The sequence below is a fragment of the Peromyscus eremicus genome, chromosome 2, assembly GCF_949786415.1.
Source record: "Peromyscus eremicus chromosome 2, PerEre_H2_v1, whole genome shotgun sequence".
NCBI classification, from domain to species: domain Eukaryota; kingdom Metazoa; phylum Chordata; class Mammalia; order Rodentia; family Cricetidae; genus Peromyscus; species Peromyscus eremicus.
The window spans coordinates 34,822,014-34,838,259 of NC_081417.1; positions in this window are offsets into that span (position 1 = coordinate 34,822,014).

A 16,246-nucleotide genomic window follows, 5' to 3' on the forward strand; every position below is an offset into this window, starting at 1 on the left:
CTACTTTTAGTCAACTGATTATAGTATTTATTCTCTCTCATTCCACTGAGGATATATTTGGTACTAAATTCAACCTTTTGATTCCTGGTTTTTCTTAGCCATAGAGGTTTTATTTTTTAGTTTATCATTTTGTTTGATTTATTCACATTCCAAACAGTTAATGACTTCTCAACTTTAGTAACCAAAAAAAGAATCATAGGGAAGTGTTTTCCTTCTCAGCTTAATAATTTACTGTAGTTTATGCCTCACAACTTCTTTCTATAAACAACAACCTTATATTTAACCAGTCTTATATAAAAGCATGTAAAGCTGACTGGAAATTAACCTACAATGTAAACAAATTAGTATTTCCCTCACCAAGCTTCTGGAGTGGCTAAAATCTCATGGATTCTCAGGTAGATCCATGTAGTTTTTGGTTCTGTATTTCCAGTCTCTTCTGGGATATGTCCACTTACATAACTGCCAGTCTCTCTAGACTTACAGAAAGTTGAAAAAAGAAACTCATGATGTTGTCTTCCAACTGTTGTGAATCCTTCCTGATTAAAGAAAAATTCATTAGTGTGTGTGTGTGTGTGTGTGTGTGTATAGTATACACACACAGGTGTGCAATGGAACATGTGTAGAAGTCAGAGGACAACTTGGTGGAGTCCCATTTCCTTTTTCATGTTCATGTGGGGATGGAACTGAGGGATGATTCAGTTTTGCCAGAACTCAGAAGTTTCTGGAAAGAACTACACTTTACACTGAACTTTCCTTGAGTCTGGTTGAAATAATTAGAATTTCAATGACTGTGGCAAGGTTGGGATTGATCAGAGAAGCAGCAGAGAAGTGATCAGTGAATGCCTCCCTCTCCCCTTCCCCAATCCAAAAGGTCTGAGAATCTTTTTAACCCCACCCCACTATTACTTCTTGTGTCCCTCTATAGGTATCCTGGGTTCTCCAAAACCTCTATGGCTAATTCTGATCAGTCAGTTGCTCACTCCACCCTCTGATTCAAGGTAAACTTTATTGGCAGTCTTGGAATGTCAGTGAGAACAAATATCCTGCAACATTTCCCTGATGGGGAATATTATTTTAAGGTGTGCTACTTTTGATTATGTTGCATTTGTTTAACTCTGTGAAGCTGTGTTACTTGCCTGTCTAAAACACCTGATGGTCTAATAAAGAACTGAATGGCCAATAGCAAGGCAAGAGAAAAGATAGGCAGGGCTGGTAGCTAGAGAGGATATGTAGAAGGAGAAATCTGAGAAGAGGGAAGAAGGAATGAGAGAGGAAGGAGGAGGACATCAGGGGCCAGCACCCAGCCACTCAGCTACACAGCCAGACATGGAGTAAGGAGGAAAGAAAAGGTATACAGGAATAAAAAAAGATAAAAGCCCACAGGTCAAAGATAGATGGGATAATTTAAAGTTAAGATAAGCTGGCTAGCAACAAACCAAGGTGAGGCCAGGCATTTATAATTAAGTATAAGCCTCCATGTGTGATTTATTTGGGAGCTGGATGTCAGCCCCTCAGAAAAGCAAAAGCAACCACTAACAACATTTCCCCCTTTTTGTCTAAATAAAAAGGAAAGGTTTTAATTTTAACCAAGTAAAATTATATGCAGTAATAACAATTATCAAGTAAGAATTACATTCATAATGTCCAGTCCATTTGTATTTGGCAAATTCAGAGAAAAAACTCTATTATCTATCCTATCTTGGTGAGTCCAAAGTTTTGTACCTAATTCACTTTCTATCATAACTTGTATTACCAACCTAGAAATATCTTTTTAGACCTTAAAACATTTTCTTATAAACAACTTAATCTTTTATGTTTCTCAACCTTATATACTTTACATCTCTTCTGTGAGATTCTTTTCTGAATTTGGTAACAAGGAAAACTGTAACTATAACTATCTCATCTTCAACTCCAACAGGGACCCAAGAAAGATATAATATTACCTGAGTAAACAGGAAGTGCATAGTAAACTTTCAAAACTATAGAAATGACAGACATCTGGCTGCCTGGACAGCCACCCAAGAGTCCTCTGTAATGTTGGGGCATCCATCTTCAGCCTACAGGCCTAGAATATCTGACAAATTTTTCTGTGAAGCAGGAATTTTGAAGGACAATCCTACCTTGTCTTGGCAAAGTTTGGCAGTTGCTTTCTTTTGTGTCCTGCTTGACCAGTTTGGACAGCATGCCGTCAGCAGTCTAAGCAAGGGCATTTCTTACCCAGTGGCTAACTTTGCCACAGTGAAAACAAACTCCATATGGAGGTTCTTTGATGCATATCATCCTTTTTTGGAGTAAACTGGTGCTGCCAGGAGCACACATGTCTCATCATCGTGAAAAGCCTTATGTTATTAAAACCTCTTAAATGCCATATTCTATAGGTCTCTGAAATGTTTGAAAACCATCTATCTAAAATATATCTCTTTTTGACCTTGAAAACATACACAATATGGCCACAGATTTGATTGTTATAGATGACTAACTACTAACCTGCATTTCTTAATTATCCTAAATAGTTTGTAATAATAATTTTCAAGGACTATAACTTTACATTACATTGTTAAATGAGTTGCACAGGTACAGTACCTTAAACAAGAATAGAAACATATATACAGTATTGTAGCCAGAGATTTCCTGTCCCAACCACCTGGTCCCAAATAACTAACTAAGAGGCTGAATATTAATTACAAATGCTTGGCCAATAGCTCAGGCTTATTACTAACTAGCTCTTACAACTTAAATTAACCTGTTCTCCAGCATGTCCTGCTCCCTCTCTGACTCCTGGTGTCTCCTGACTCCACCCTTCTCCCTCCCAGAGTCCTCTGTGTCTGGCTGTTCCACCTATACTTCCTGCCTGGCTACTGGCCTGTCAGCTTTTTATTAATCAACAAGAGTAGTACATAGTCACAGTGTACAGAAGAATTATTCCACAGCACAGCATAACAAAAATAACCTTAAATTTGTATCAATACAAAAAAATCCACACCAATGTAAAACATTTGAGACTACTATTTGCCGCCCCCAGCCATGTAAAAATCTGATTGATCAGAGAAGTGATGAAGAAGTGACTGGTGACCTCCTCTCTCTTTCCTTCCCCATCCAAAAGGCCCATGACTGCTACTTCCTGTGTCTCTCTATATGTATCCTGGATCCTCCAAAACCTCCATGGCTAATTCCAGTCAGCCAATTGCTGGCTCTGCCCTCGGATTCAAGGTAAACGTTATTGTCACTCTCGGAGTATCAGTGAGAACAAATATCCCGAAACAGATCTGTTTTCTTTCATGTACTCAGCACAGTGCTTACCCCCAGATGCTTAATTAAAGAGTTAATCAGTATTTGAAGGGCTCTAACAGGCCCAAGAATGGCAAATGTGGTGCCCCCCCGCCACTTCTCTCTCTTTTACATTTATTTAGAAACTTCCACATTCCTAAACTAGTCACCAAGGTCCATTCTCTTACTTGGCCACTTCCTTATGCCTGACTCACTGGCTAATGTGTGCAGTCAGGACTTACTAATTCATCCTAGCACAGAACTTCCCCTTTTTTTAAAAAAATCAATCCTGCAGAGACACCTGTCGCTGTCTTTGCCTAATCCAGAGGCAGCCCCCCCACACACTTGTGCCTTTAGTACTCTTGAACTTATACTTAACATAAAGTGGTGCACCTCAACAGTCAGCTAAATCTTCAGTTACATTGCAAATACCTCTCACCAACTTGTTAACTCGCTTTTGTTCTCTCTCCCCAAACACCAAGCTTAGCTCCTAAATCACTGGATTCCGCGTCCCTTCTGTATGCTTCCGTCCCCGTTCAGGAATTCATCCTCCCTGTCTGTGCGCAGACTCCACAGAAACCAAAGTCACACAGCGTGCACTGTTGCATCCAAACCCCTAACCGAGAACTAGTTCTTTTAAAGCCTTCTGGACCTTTCAGTTCCATGTTTTCATGGCTAGGAAGTTTAAATGGAGAACTGGACTGTTTTAACTCACAGAGCCAAAACAACAAAACGTTGTATTGCTACCTCCACACAAAATCATTGCCTCATCTAAACTTCATTTTCTCCCATCCTGCTATGGTATGAATGTTTGCCTTCCTCCAAAATTCATCCTTTGTTGGGGGAGGAGGTGAATATGAGCAAAGTACATGATATATATTCATGGAAATGTAATAATGAACCCCAATTATGAAAGTATGCTAATAATTTAGAAGAAAAAAGTTGCATGTTGAACATGTCAAATGACACCTAAGCTCATGGATTTTGGAGGTGGGGCCTTTGGAAAGATTAGCTTCTAAGAGTGGAGCCCCATTGAACAGGTTTGTCCCCTAATAGAAGAGGCCTGAGAGACTTCATGTGAGGACACAGGGAAAAGACATCTGTGAATCAGAAAATGAGCCCGTGCCAGACACAGGCTGCTCATGCCTTGGTCATGTTCTTGGCAGCCTTCCTAACTATGAGAGATAAACTTCCATTGTTTACCAGCTACCTGCTGCTGTTCAATAACTTGTTCTTGTAACCTGAAAAAAACTAAGGCATAGTCTTTTCTCCACATCACCTTCCTGAATTTTTCTTAAAAGGCAACACTCAGCAAAGTAGAGTTTTTGAAGTGCTGGGTTCTACCAGCTGAGATGGGAGAGGAGAGAATTCCAGTGATTACACATTCGTGAAAGATTGGGTGGAAAATGTCATCTCTGGGGAATCAACGTGGCATCTCAGTTTCCTAGGAGATGTCAACCACTGATCCGAAAGGGATAGGCTCAATTCCCAGGACATCCAGACCAGATGCGTCCAGACTCTGTATTCAGCATCCTGTAAAGTCCAAAGTGATAAGCATCTTGGCTCCAGGATGTTTAGATATGAATGCTTATGGTCCTTTGTCTCAACTGTCTTTTGAATGCAAGTATTCATTCAGTGCTGTTGCCTTAAATGGTAGAACTGAGGGTTTGCAGGGACCTTGTACCCAGGCTGTAAGCAGAGCCAGATCCTAGCAAGCAGCTTTGTCTGGGAGTATAGAGATCCTACGCTTGAGTTAGGAAATGAATAGTTGGATGTACCTGATGTTTTTCAAATGTACCTTCCTGTGGGAAGGGTTCTGCATCTTACCATTGTAGAGTCCTGCCAACATTTTCAAATAATCATGAGAAACTGAGTTCTGGAAACAAACTGATTGAGCTTTGACACAAGGCTCGCTCTCACCAGTAGGTGTCTCTGTTCCATCATGGTTTGCCCCAAACCCACCCAGGTTCCTCCGGACCCACGTGTGTTATATAAAAGGCTCCTTCTCTTTAGTAATGCTATAGTTTGGAGAGAAGATATAAACGACTTCTCTTCTTTATTTATACTCACTTCAACTCTGAATTTGGCCTTGCTTCACATCACTGGTTGCTGAAAATGTTGGAGGGTGTTTTCAAGATAAACTCCCTTTTCATTCTTTGGTACTTAAATTAGCCCCGTTGCTAAGCTTTATCTCTGTTAGATAAAGTGGTGCATTTCTGAGAAAAACAGCAATAAATACAGCGTAGGTATGCAGCCTGCTCAGAAGGCCAGAACCCTCTGAAACAGTTGCTTCCTCTCTGATAAAATGAAGCTGTGGGTTAACCTATGCAGGTACGAATCTCAGGTACGAATCTTGGAGAGCTGGTGGAGGTAACAGTGAACCATGGAGCCTTGGGCTCCCAATTAACAGTCCTTATTTTGCCAATGACTTTCATTCTCTTTGGTCATTTTGGAGCGACATGTTCAACCTGTGTGTCAGCCCCTCATGTATAGGAGGGTAATAGTAATAATGTGGTTATTCTGTGATAAAGCTGTAGAGAGTGAACATCATGTGATTTAAGGTACTCCAAATACCTCCCGGTGTATGTGGGTTATGTATGATGTACCTTTTTTGTACATATAGAATGTAGCCATTCCAGGTCCTGCTTTTGACAGAGCTGAACTGAGGGAACAGGTGTGCACCTTCTTTAGGACTTGTCTCACTCACAGAAGCTCTGGATATGGAGTAAGAAAATCACAAATACAATAGTAAACTGCCTCCTGGAGTTTCCCTCAGACTTAGTTATTTCACCTGGCCTGTGGACTTTCATAAGGTGAGAGCTAGCTGCCATCTCCTTAACTCCCAAGCGGCTTTTCCACACAGCACAACTCAGGAAACTCCTTCCATGTGGAGCTGGGTTACAGACGTTAGTTGTTACAAACTCAACTTCAGGGGTGAAGAAGTAAATACATCTGGATTAAATCATAAAGAGTGACTAACTATGACGGCGCACGCGATGTTTTACTACACAGCCCAGGAATTATTTTCCAAATAAGCTTGATTAGGATATAAAATAATTAGGAAGAGACGGTTAGTAGTGACAAGTACACATACATTGGCCCATGCCCATCTCTTAAATGTACTTTTAGGTGGGAGTCATCATTGCTTTTAGCCACCAGACAAGAAAGCCAAAAGAGAAGTGATTCAGGACCATGCCCAGTGCTTTGTTAACGAACATGTTAATACTCAGTACTGGGAGTCTCACTACTACATGTCAGTCGATACTACTGTTATCCCCACCACACAAGGTGGGGAACGGAGGCACAGAGAGATTAAACTGGTACTTGAACTCGGCCAGTTTAATTCTACAGGTGGTCCTGTTAAACAAGAAATTGGTTTAGTGATGCTCACATTCAAGCTTGTAGCAAGGAATCACCTAATACAATTCAGCCCAGAGCTGATGCTCAGTGCTTGGGTGATAAGTCCTGGATGGAAGATCAGTCTTGACTAACGGGAAGAGTGCTCAGTTCGGGCTGTGGCTATATTTTGGTCAGTAGTATAATATGTTCTTCTCTATGCATGGCTGGGTAAATGGGCTTGTTACCAAGCCTGATGACTTGAGTGTGATCTACGTGATGAAATTGAGAACCAACAAAATTGTCCTCTGACCTCTACACACATGCCATGGCACATGTACCTCTTCCCACACAAAACAAACAAACAAATAAATGTAATAGCAAATCACTTGGTACTTCAATTTGTTAATCAATGTCTTTTGTTGTTGTTGTTGTTGTTTTTCCAGACAGGGTTTCTCTGTGTAGCTTTGGAGCCTATCCTGGAACTCACTCTGTAGCCCAGGCTGGCCTCGAACTCACAGAGATCTGCCTGCCTCTGCCTCCCGAGTGCTAGGATTAATGGCGTGCACCACCACTGCCTGGCAATCAATGTCATTTTCAAGTGAAGGTGTGAATGTTGTGTGTGTGTGTGTGTGTGTGTGTGTGTGTGTGTGTGTATGTGCCTCAGTTGTGAGTTCAGTTGGACTAAAACTTGTTAGTCTGAGGGTAAATAAAGATCCTAACACAGATGAAGTAAATGGTCACATGAGGGCAAGTGCCCATTTCAAATCTGTCTGTGCTCCCTGTAAAGGAAGGGGATGCAAGGCTGGTCTCAAATCTCCAAAAGCCATTGAGAATACTCTGGAGCAGGGCCTAGAGATGTAGTCTGCCATCAGAATTTCTGCCCCAAAGAGACCTTTTAATACCTAAGCACAAAAATAAATTCTCCAAGTGAATACACACGCAATGCAGAAAATTGCTACTGATTCTATATTGAGTTTAATTCCTTTTCAAACAATCCTTGAGAACAGAATAAACACATTATGCTTGGATGGCATTATTCGAGAAGTCTCCTCTATGGGAAATAACTTAGAATTATTATTTTCCCTTTCTTTACCAGTGCCTGACAGCGCATGATAAAACGTTAGACCAGGCATCCAAAGCCAGACCCTGAAGGTCTTTTTATCACACGCTGAACCACAGCACAGAGGCAAAATCTCATTACTGCAGTCAGAATACACTTTCACTTTTTCATATGCTCCTGACCTGGACTGTTTTTAATAAGCACCCTTGCATTTTAACTAACCACCCATATCTGGCAGTTTCTTTTCACCTGCTGTAATTTTGCTTTTGTTCCAGCCCATCTATAAAAACTCCTGTCTTGGGGTCCCTGATCCTGACTTAACCCTGACTGCAATGGCTCTTTACAATCCTTTCTCAGGTGCTTGGTAGAAGTTTCTTCTCTGTACCACTGTCTTTTCTTGATGCCTCTCACTTCCTTCAATGCCAAGCTGGAACTGCATACTCTTGATTTTCTTCTTACTGCTCCCCACCCCTCCACCCCCCACCCCCACCCCCCGCCCCCTGAGGATTGTTATCTCCAGGGTATGCCATTCACTGTTAATGTTCTTTTATTCACTCAGTGTCGCTTCTTGCACTGGTTCCCCATCCCCTACACACCGGCAGTTCTCAAAGCTACACTTTCAGGGGAGTTGCTGCCGCTATCAACAGTCATTTACGGAGGCTCTGAGCGTCTCAGTGTTATTTCACCCAATATCTTCTGAACTAGGCAGCGCCGTCTTTCTATCCCTTGTGATGTTCTCTTGGTCCCGAGTCTTGGCGCATGTCGCTCCTGCACTTGGTCATGCTCTTTCTCCCCTCCCATCAGTGGCACGCCTCTGGTTTGCAATTAGTTCACAGGTCACCTGAGAGCAGGTGCAGCTCCCACGCATGCTCTTTGTTTCTCCCACCAGATCATTTGCTGCACTGTGTTGCCCCAGCCCGGCTGTGGCGGGTTAATCAGTTTCTAAGCTTTGTAATGATAGCGGCCATATCCGCATTTGGTTTTTTTTTTTTTTCAGACCTTCTATCCAAAGTCTTTGGCATGTGGCCTGTGTTTGACAAATATTGGTTGACTGACTAAACCTGAAGTTTTTATCTTCTTGAGACTATTTGAAAAGTAACCAGGAAGAAAAATAGCAACTTTTTTTTTTCTTAAATTTCCTGCTTATACTGCCACGGGTAGGAAATGGTTTAGATCAGCCCTTGGGTTGAGGATATTTTTGGTGATGGGTCTGTTGGGTCAGAGAGGTGGAAGCATCCTTTAGAGGGTATTCCTTGCAATCCTTGTGGCTCCACTAAGAAACAGCAGGACTGTCTGAGGTTGTGTGACTCATCGCTCATTCCTGCTGCTCTGCAGCTGCTGCCTTTGTCTGAACCTCAACATTTAGGGCTTGGGCCACAGCAACACCTTCCTCCTCCTCTTCCTGCCTCTCCCTCTTCTGTTCCCAGGCCTCTCTCCATCCTTCTACCCCAGTGAACCTCTTAAATTCCTAACCCAGTCATTGAGGTTTTGAAATTTCATAGCGTCTTGTTTACAAGCTACGTGGAAATGCTTCTGAAAGGCTGTTTATAATTCTGTCCCAATCCGACGTTTCTGGCCCCACCTGCCCTCCGAGAATAGTCATGCTCACTTTGTTGTAACACACTGGGCTCGCGGTTGCTCCATCCATCCATCTGTCCGTCCATTCATCACTCACCAATCAATCCACAAATTAACAGAGTGGTGCTGAGTGCCAGACACTGGAATTAACTGCTGAACAAATTTAGACATGGTTCCTGTCCTCGATTTCTTGAGACAAGCATCAATCAAATAATCAATAAGTGAGTTTATTTACAGTTAAAGTCAGATCCGGAAGGAAAGACTGAGGCTCAGGGCAGCGAAGATGGCTGCCACGGACTTGGGGGTCAGGGACGCTTCTCTGAGACTATGATGCTTGAGGCAAAAGGGAATGAAAGAGCTTCACAGGTAGAGAACAGGAAAAAGGTCTCCTCCACTGTTTGAGGTTGCCCCTCCATAAACACTTGCTGAATGAATCAGAAACAGCAGGGGAAATGCGTACAAACAAAAAATACGAAAGGTTACTGTAGACCTTCTCTTAGAGGAGGACTAACTCAGCTTTGTACACAGCCTGAGTCAAAGGCTCCGAGTTCCCAAGATCCTGTAGAGGGACAAACAAGTCCAAGTGGAGGGTGACAGGTCCTGTAGACAGCTGTCCTAGGAAGCTGGGAAAGTGACTGAATTCCTCAACTCCAATAAGGAGGGACCAGTGAATGTAAGAATTGATTGACTTAAGGCTTTAAACCTTAAGTAACATTCAAGGGAGACTTAGGCTCATATTTACATTGTCCACTAGGTTCATAGACACAGACATCAGGAAGGTCATTCTCAGGCTCTTCTCAATCTCAAGTATTAATTATAGTGACACACAGAGGGGTGGAATTGCTGGAGCTTGGACGTCCTTCCTCTGGCATTGTCTGACTTAGGAGCCTTTTACACATAGCTTCATTTTCTTTTAAACAGTTAGGGGATGAGAAAATCCAAGCATGCCTCAGTGTGCTTCTACATCAGGTTCTAGACTTCATGAAGACTTTGGGTTCAAAGCAGGTCCCTCCAGTGAGCCAGTCTATCTGCCTTGGATTGATTGTATTTGTTCAGCCCACATTCTCTCCTATGCATTGTACAGCTTTAAAAGATGTGCTTTTCAGTTGTTTTTGAGGACTGCACTTTGGTTTTATTTATCAAGAGTACTTCATGGTTGGTTAATTCCTTGTAAATAAAAGGAACAAGGAACACATACTTATCAGCCAGCAACTATTTTTACTTCTAAGCAAACAAACATTGATTTGCTTGTCTGCTATTAATGGCAACATTCTTATGGTGGCACTGATTGTACCATATCTCTGGGTAGAATATAGAAGATATATCCTTGTAATCATAGTCTCTCGGGCATAATTGCCCCATGCATTCTTCAAGGACAGGTAATATGAGGTCACAATGGGTAGCTCCCATGGCAGAATTGTGATAGAACTTAATGTTCATTAGAAAGCAATCAAACGACAAGGCAGTCTTTGCTGTCAGGAAAGTTATAGTTTAGAAAGTCAAAACATTGTGAGTCACTCCTTTACAATGCAGTTCTTTCTTTTGGCTCCACCTCATTAATTTGCAAACTAACTTCTACTCTAAGAGAGGAAATGATTTTTACATAAAACCACCCAAGCAGCTTTCTTTCATGATATAGTTCAAATTCTACCAAGTATCTTTGAAACTATTAAATATTTTGGTCATTAAAAAAATAGAAACACATGCATTTCTTAAATTACAGATGCTCTTGTTTAATTAGACCTCGTCTTAGGACTAATGATGATCTGAGCTCTTTGGAAATGTTTCTGAAACCAACGAGGATCATAAGCTCAAATTGGAAATGAAAATAGAAAATTCGGGTGAGAGTCGATGAAAAGTTTAGGGGTTAAGACAATAGACATGACTTTTTTCATGGAGAAGAATGAGCAAAGGAGACAAGCTAGGCTGGTGCTTTGTTTTTGTGTTCCTTCCTCTCCCTTTCAAAGCTATAAACAAGTATGCACATGCACAGGATGCACATGGATGCTCCAGGGTGGCTTGACAACTCACCCAAAGGGTGGGGGTAAGAACGAGCTAAACAGTGGCTTGCTTCCGATGCAGTGGAGAAGAGTTTTGCTCAGGAGGAACTCTTATGGATTTGGCCTGGACTATTCCTTATGATGAGCCTGTGGGAGTCCATGCTCCCCGTGTCTCCTGATCTGTACTTCAGACATCTCATATTATTTCCTGATGGTCTGGCAGCCCTGAGTGAGCGCACTGTGCTGCATGAATTCTGAGAAGGGTCTAATCAACAGTCTTCCCAACTCTTTTGGTGGGCCCAGGGTGACAGTTGGGCTTTTGGACTGGATTCAGTGTTTGTGGGATGATGGCTCTTTTGCTAGAAGCAAGCCTATTCACATATGCAAGCAGGTGAGATGTTTTCTTTTACAACAGACCTCAAATTGTCAGCAATTATGCCCACAGCTGATTAGAAACCATTGCCTGGGCTGGGGTAAAGCTCAGTAGTAGGGCTTGCTGAGCATGTGTGAAGACCTGAGTTTGATCCTCATACTATAAACAAAGCAAAACAACACCCATAGCTGAGGACTGACTGAGCATGTGTGAAGACCTGAGTTTGATGCTCATGCTATAAACAAAGCAAAACAACACCCATAGCTGAGGACTGACTATCAGGACTGCTGTGTCTCTGTTGTTGTTTTTTCTGAAAACTTTCTTCCTTATCAACGTGCTCCCATGCCATTAAATTCATTTAACTTTCTAATTCTTCTGAAATTTTAGCACAGGTAAGATTCTGAGAGGGCTGAGGTTGTTGTTTTAGTTTAAATTTTCTACAGTCTAACTGTTTTCCCTTAAATTCCATCGGAATGACCAACTGTGGTGGTATTTTGTTTGTGCTCTAACAAATAAAGCTTGCCTGGAGATCAGAGGGCAGAGCTAGCCACTAGTTAACCAAAGAGGCCAGGCTGTGGTGGCACACACATTTAATCCTAACACTTGGGAGGAGGAAGCAGGAAGATCAGGAGTTCAAGGCTACCTTGGACTACATGAGATTTATCCAGTCTAAAAGAGAAACAGAGCCGGGGTGGAAGCTCACACCTTTAATCCCCGTGATAGGGAGGTGGAGACAGTAACATAAGGCCAGAGGAGACAGGAGCTCAGCCCCTTTTCATTAGAGGAGTTGGTGAGGTAAGAGGTGACTGTGGCTGCTCCTTTGTCTCTCTGATCTTTCAGCATTTACCCCGATATCTGGCTCCAGGTTTTTATTATTAGGACCAATTAGGATTCGAGCTACAACCAACATGGGATAGAGAACAGTGTGATCCTGTGCATGGTGGAGAGTATGGTAGGAAGAATTGGAGAAAAGCCGGGGAAAAGCCTTGAGAAAGCTGTTCCTATGGCCTATGTATGCATTTTAACTGTCTTCAGTGAGCTTTAGATACATTCAATTCTTTTGATTTTCAGAAGTAAAGCTTACCTTCTAAAAGATTTTGAGAAACTTTCAAATACTTTGCTTCTCAGGCCATTTAAATAAACCATTTGATAGATAGCCACCCAAAAAGCCATTGAAAGCGAGTTTGGATATGCCAGGTGTTTTCAAGGGTAAAGGGACATGAAGATTGCTTCTTTAGACCTTGTTGAAGAATTCAGTGATGGCTGTTACCCATCTACCAGTCTATCCACCTGTCTCAGTTACTTTTCTATTGTGGTGGTAAGACATCATGACCAAGGCAACTTGTAGGAGAAGGTGTTAATTTGGGCTGACATTTTCAGAGGGTTAGAGTCCATGACTATCATGGTGGGCATTATGACAGCAGGCAGGTGCAGTGCTGAAGTAGTAGCTAGGAGCTTACATCTTGATCCACAAGCATAAGGTAGAGAGAGACACTGGGAATGGCAAGAGTTTATGAAACCTCAAAGCCTTCTCTCAGTGACACACTTCCTCCAACAAGGCCACACCTCTCAATTCGTTCTAAACAATTATATCAACAGGGGACCAAGTATTCAAACATACAAACCTACAGGGACCATGCCCATTTAAACTACCATACCACCTGTCCATCCATCAGTCTACTCACACACTCATCCATCCATCCATTCATCCATCCATCCATCCATCCATCCATGCTTCTATTCGTCCATTCATGTACCAACCACACATCTACCTGCCCATTTGTCTACACGTATAGTTTATGAAAGGTATAAGGAGTACAGCAATGAACGAGATAAGATTTTTTTCTTTCTACAGGCTATATTTGAAAACACATATGTTAAAAAATTATACTACAAAGTGATGAATTTTTCAGTATAAGTTTATATAAAGTGCTAAGGCAGCATTGGTGAAGACTGCTTTAACTTTTTAAGCACCGAAGGTACATAAATGTAGCCAGCTAAGCTAATATAGTTTGCTCTTGTGTCCCTTCCTCTTTTCCAATTTCAAAGTGTCTAAGACCATTTCAAGGGGCAGAAGAAAGATGAACGGAAATTAATCTTATATGGAAAGTTTGCTACTTTGGATAATTGAATTTTAAAGAATCTAAAACTATCTGTGCACACTTAAAAATAGTACAGTAGTTATAGGTCTTAGTAATACTAACCTGCAAACACATCAGGTTACAAAAATAATTGGTGACATGGCCTTCATGTGTATACAAATCATTTGGATAAAAATAGAAAAATGAGAAAACACTGGTATAAAAATTAAAAATAAGAAATCGAAATATTTTAATTATGCAGTTCTCCTCAAACTCCTTTTATAAATAACCCAGTGTTTCTTTTAAACATACATGATTCATCTGGGAGTTAGCCTGTTTTTGGACTATGGTTATCTGTTTATATTTCCACCTGATTTTTATCTGTCTTATTAGCATGAAGTACAAAATGTTATGCCTTTTCCATCCATTTACTCCACAAAATTAAATCTCTGTCAAATAAAATTATACCTTCATTGAATAAAGAAACACAATTTTTCTTTCCCAAACCTAATGTAGCAAAAGAGAAAAACTTTTGTGTCATTTATCTGACCAAGATTTGGATTACCTGGCTTTTAGATGTCTAGCATTTATGGGGAAGATCATCTTTTTAAAAAACACAGTATTTTATTAATTCTTTGAGAATTTTATACATGCACACAGTGTATATTGATCACATTTACCCCTCCCACTTGCCTCCTTAATTCCTCCAAGATCCATCTTCCTCCCTCACCTCTTCCCAATTTTGTGTCCTCTTTTTTTTTTTTCTTTAATAACACACCAATGCCAATTTGTGCTGCTCATATACTCCTGGGTATAGGACCATTCACTAATGTATGGTTGACATACCAGAGGCTATACCCTTAAAGAAAGACTGACTCTCCTCCCCAGAATCCATTAACTGCCAATAGCTCTACAGTGGTGGGGACTCATGAGTCCTGGGGAAAAAAATCTTTTCAGAGATCTAGGGTCATTGAATATTTGGGAGTATTTCCATAATTTGAAAACTCATTGTATGTCAAGGAACTGGTGTGATTTCCCACAAGTAGCTCCTTCCTTTCTTCCTTTCTTCTTTCCTCCCTGTCTTTCTTCCTTCATTCCCTTTTTTGTTGCTTTAAATTTTTTTCTTTTCTTTTTGAGATTATAATATAGTTAAAACATTTCTTCCTTCCCTTTCCTCCCTCCAAACCCTCTTATATACTCCCCAATCATGGCCTCTTTTATCATTAATTTTTTTACATGCATATATGTATATACATGTATATTTCTAAATTTAACCTGCTCAGTCTGTATAATGTTACTTGTATGTATGTTTTCAGGGCTGACCATGTGGTATTGGATAATCGTTGGTGTGCTCTTCCCTGGAGACTATTTCCAAGGGAATTAAATACAGAAGAAGGAGAAAGAGGATAAAATAACAGCAAGGATGTTTGAAAAAGTCATAAGGAATCATACTATTAACTATTTACCTATAAAACTCCTGCAATACATGAAAGTCTCCAAGTCTCTGTATAAATACACATATATAGTTCAAATGAACTTCTCTCATCTGGGCTTACAATGTTCCCTCCAAGAGCCAAATACCACCTAACAAGAACCCTCAACACCAGGCACGAAAAGCCCTCTTTTGAGTTGTTGGTCAAGGTTGTCCAAGAGACTCCCCAGATGTTAGATTATTGCTGTTGTCTTTGGTGTCCCCCAGAGGTGGAAGGGAAGCCCCTATTGCTGAAGACACCATGCACTTCAGACTCAGGGCACAGAGACCCCTGAGCTGGACCTGACTTGAACAACCTGCAGACTAGCTTTCATGGTATCAGGAGGTACCATGCAAGCTTCCAAAGGAGGAATGCTGCCAACAGTCCTATGAAGCTATGACACCTATGAACTGCAAGTAATTTTAAAGGCCAACCCAAGAATTTTAGTGTTTGCCTTCAGAGCAAAAAAAATTTTTTTTAAAGAGCTCTAAAGTTAGCTGAAGTGTTGAGCTTGGTGATTCTCCTGTCTTAGTTTGTTGGGGGAAGTGGGACTATAGGCATGTGTCACTGTGCTCAATGTCAAAACATTCTTAAATAAAACATTTCAGATGAGATGGATGAATATAACCAGAAGTTTCTTCATTCCTTCAAATTCATAGTCATTAGTTGGGGAGAGGAAGAAACCAGTTCAAAGGGCTGGGAGACAATGAGGGTCGTGGGTGGTGAATATGAACTCAATACATGATGTAGACTTGTGAAAATGCCACGGGCCAAGGCACCTGCTGCCAAGCAAGATGACAGATCTTAAATCCCTGGGGCCACATGGTGGAAGGAGAGAATCAATTTTCACAGGTTGTCCTCTGACCTTCACACGTGCCCTGTCCTGAGACAATAAATATACATAACATAAACGAAAATATAAAATTCCATCACTTTGTATCATGAATATATACTCATTTAAAAATTCCACAATTACAGAAACATGAATTTCAGAGTTAGAAGTGGACGATGAAGTTCTCAGAACAACACTAGCTCTGACTCTTCTACTCACAGTAAGATTTGTTCTACTATGAATC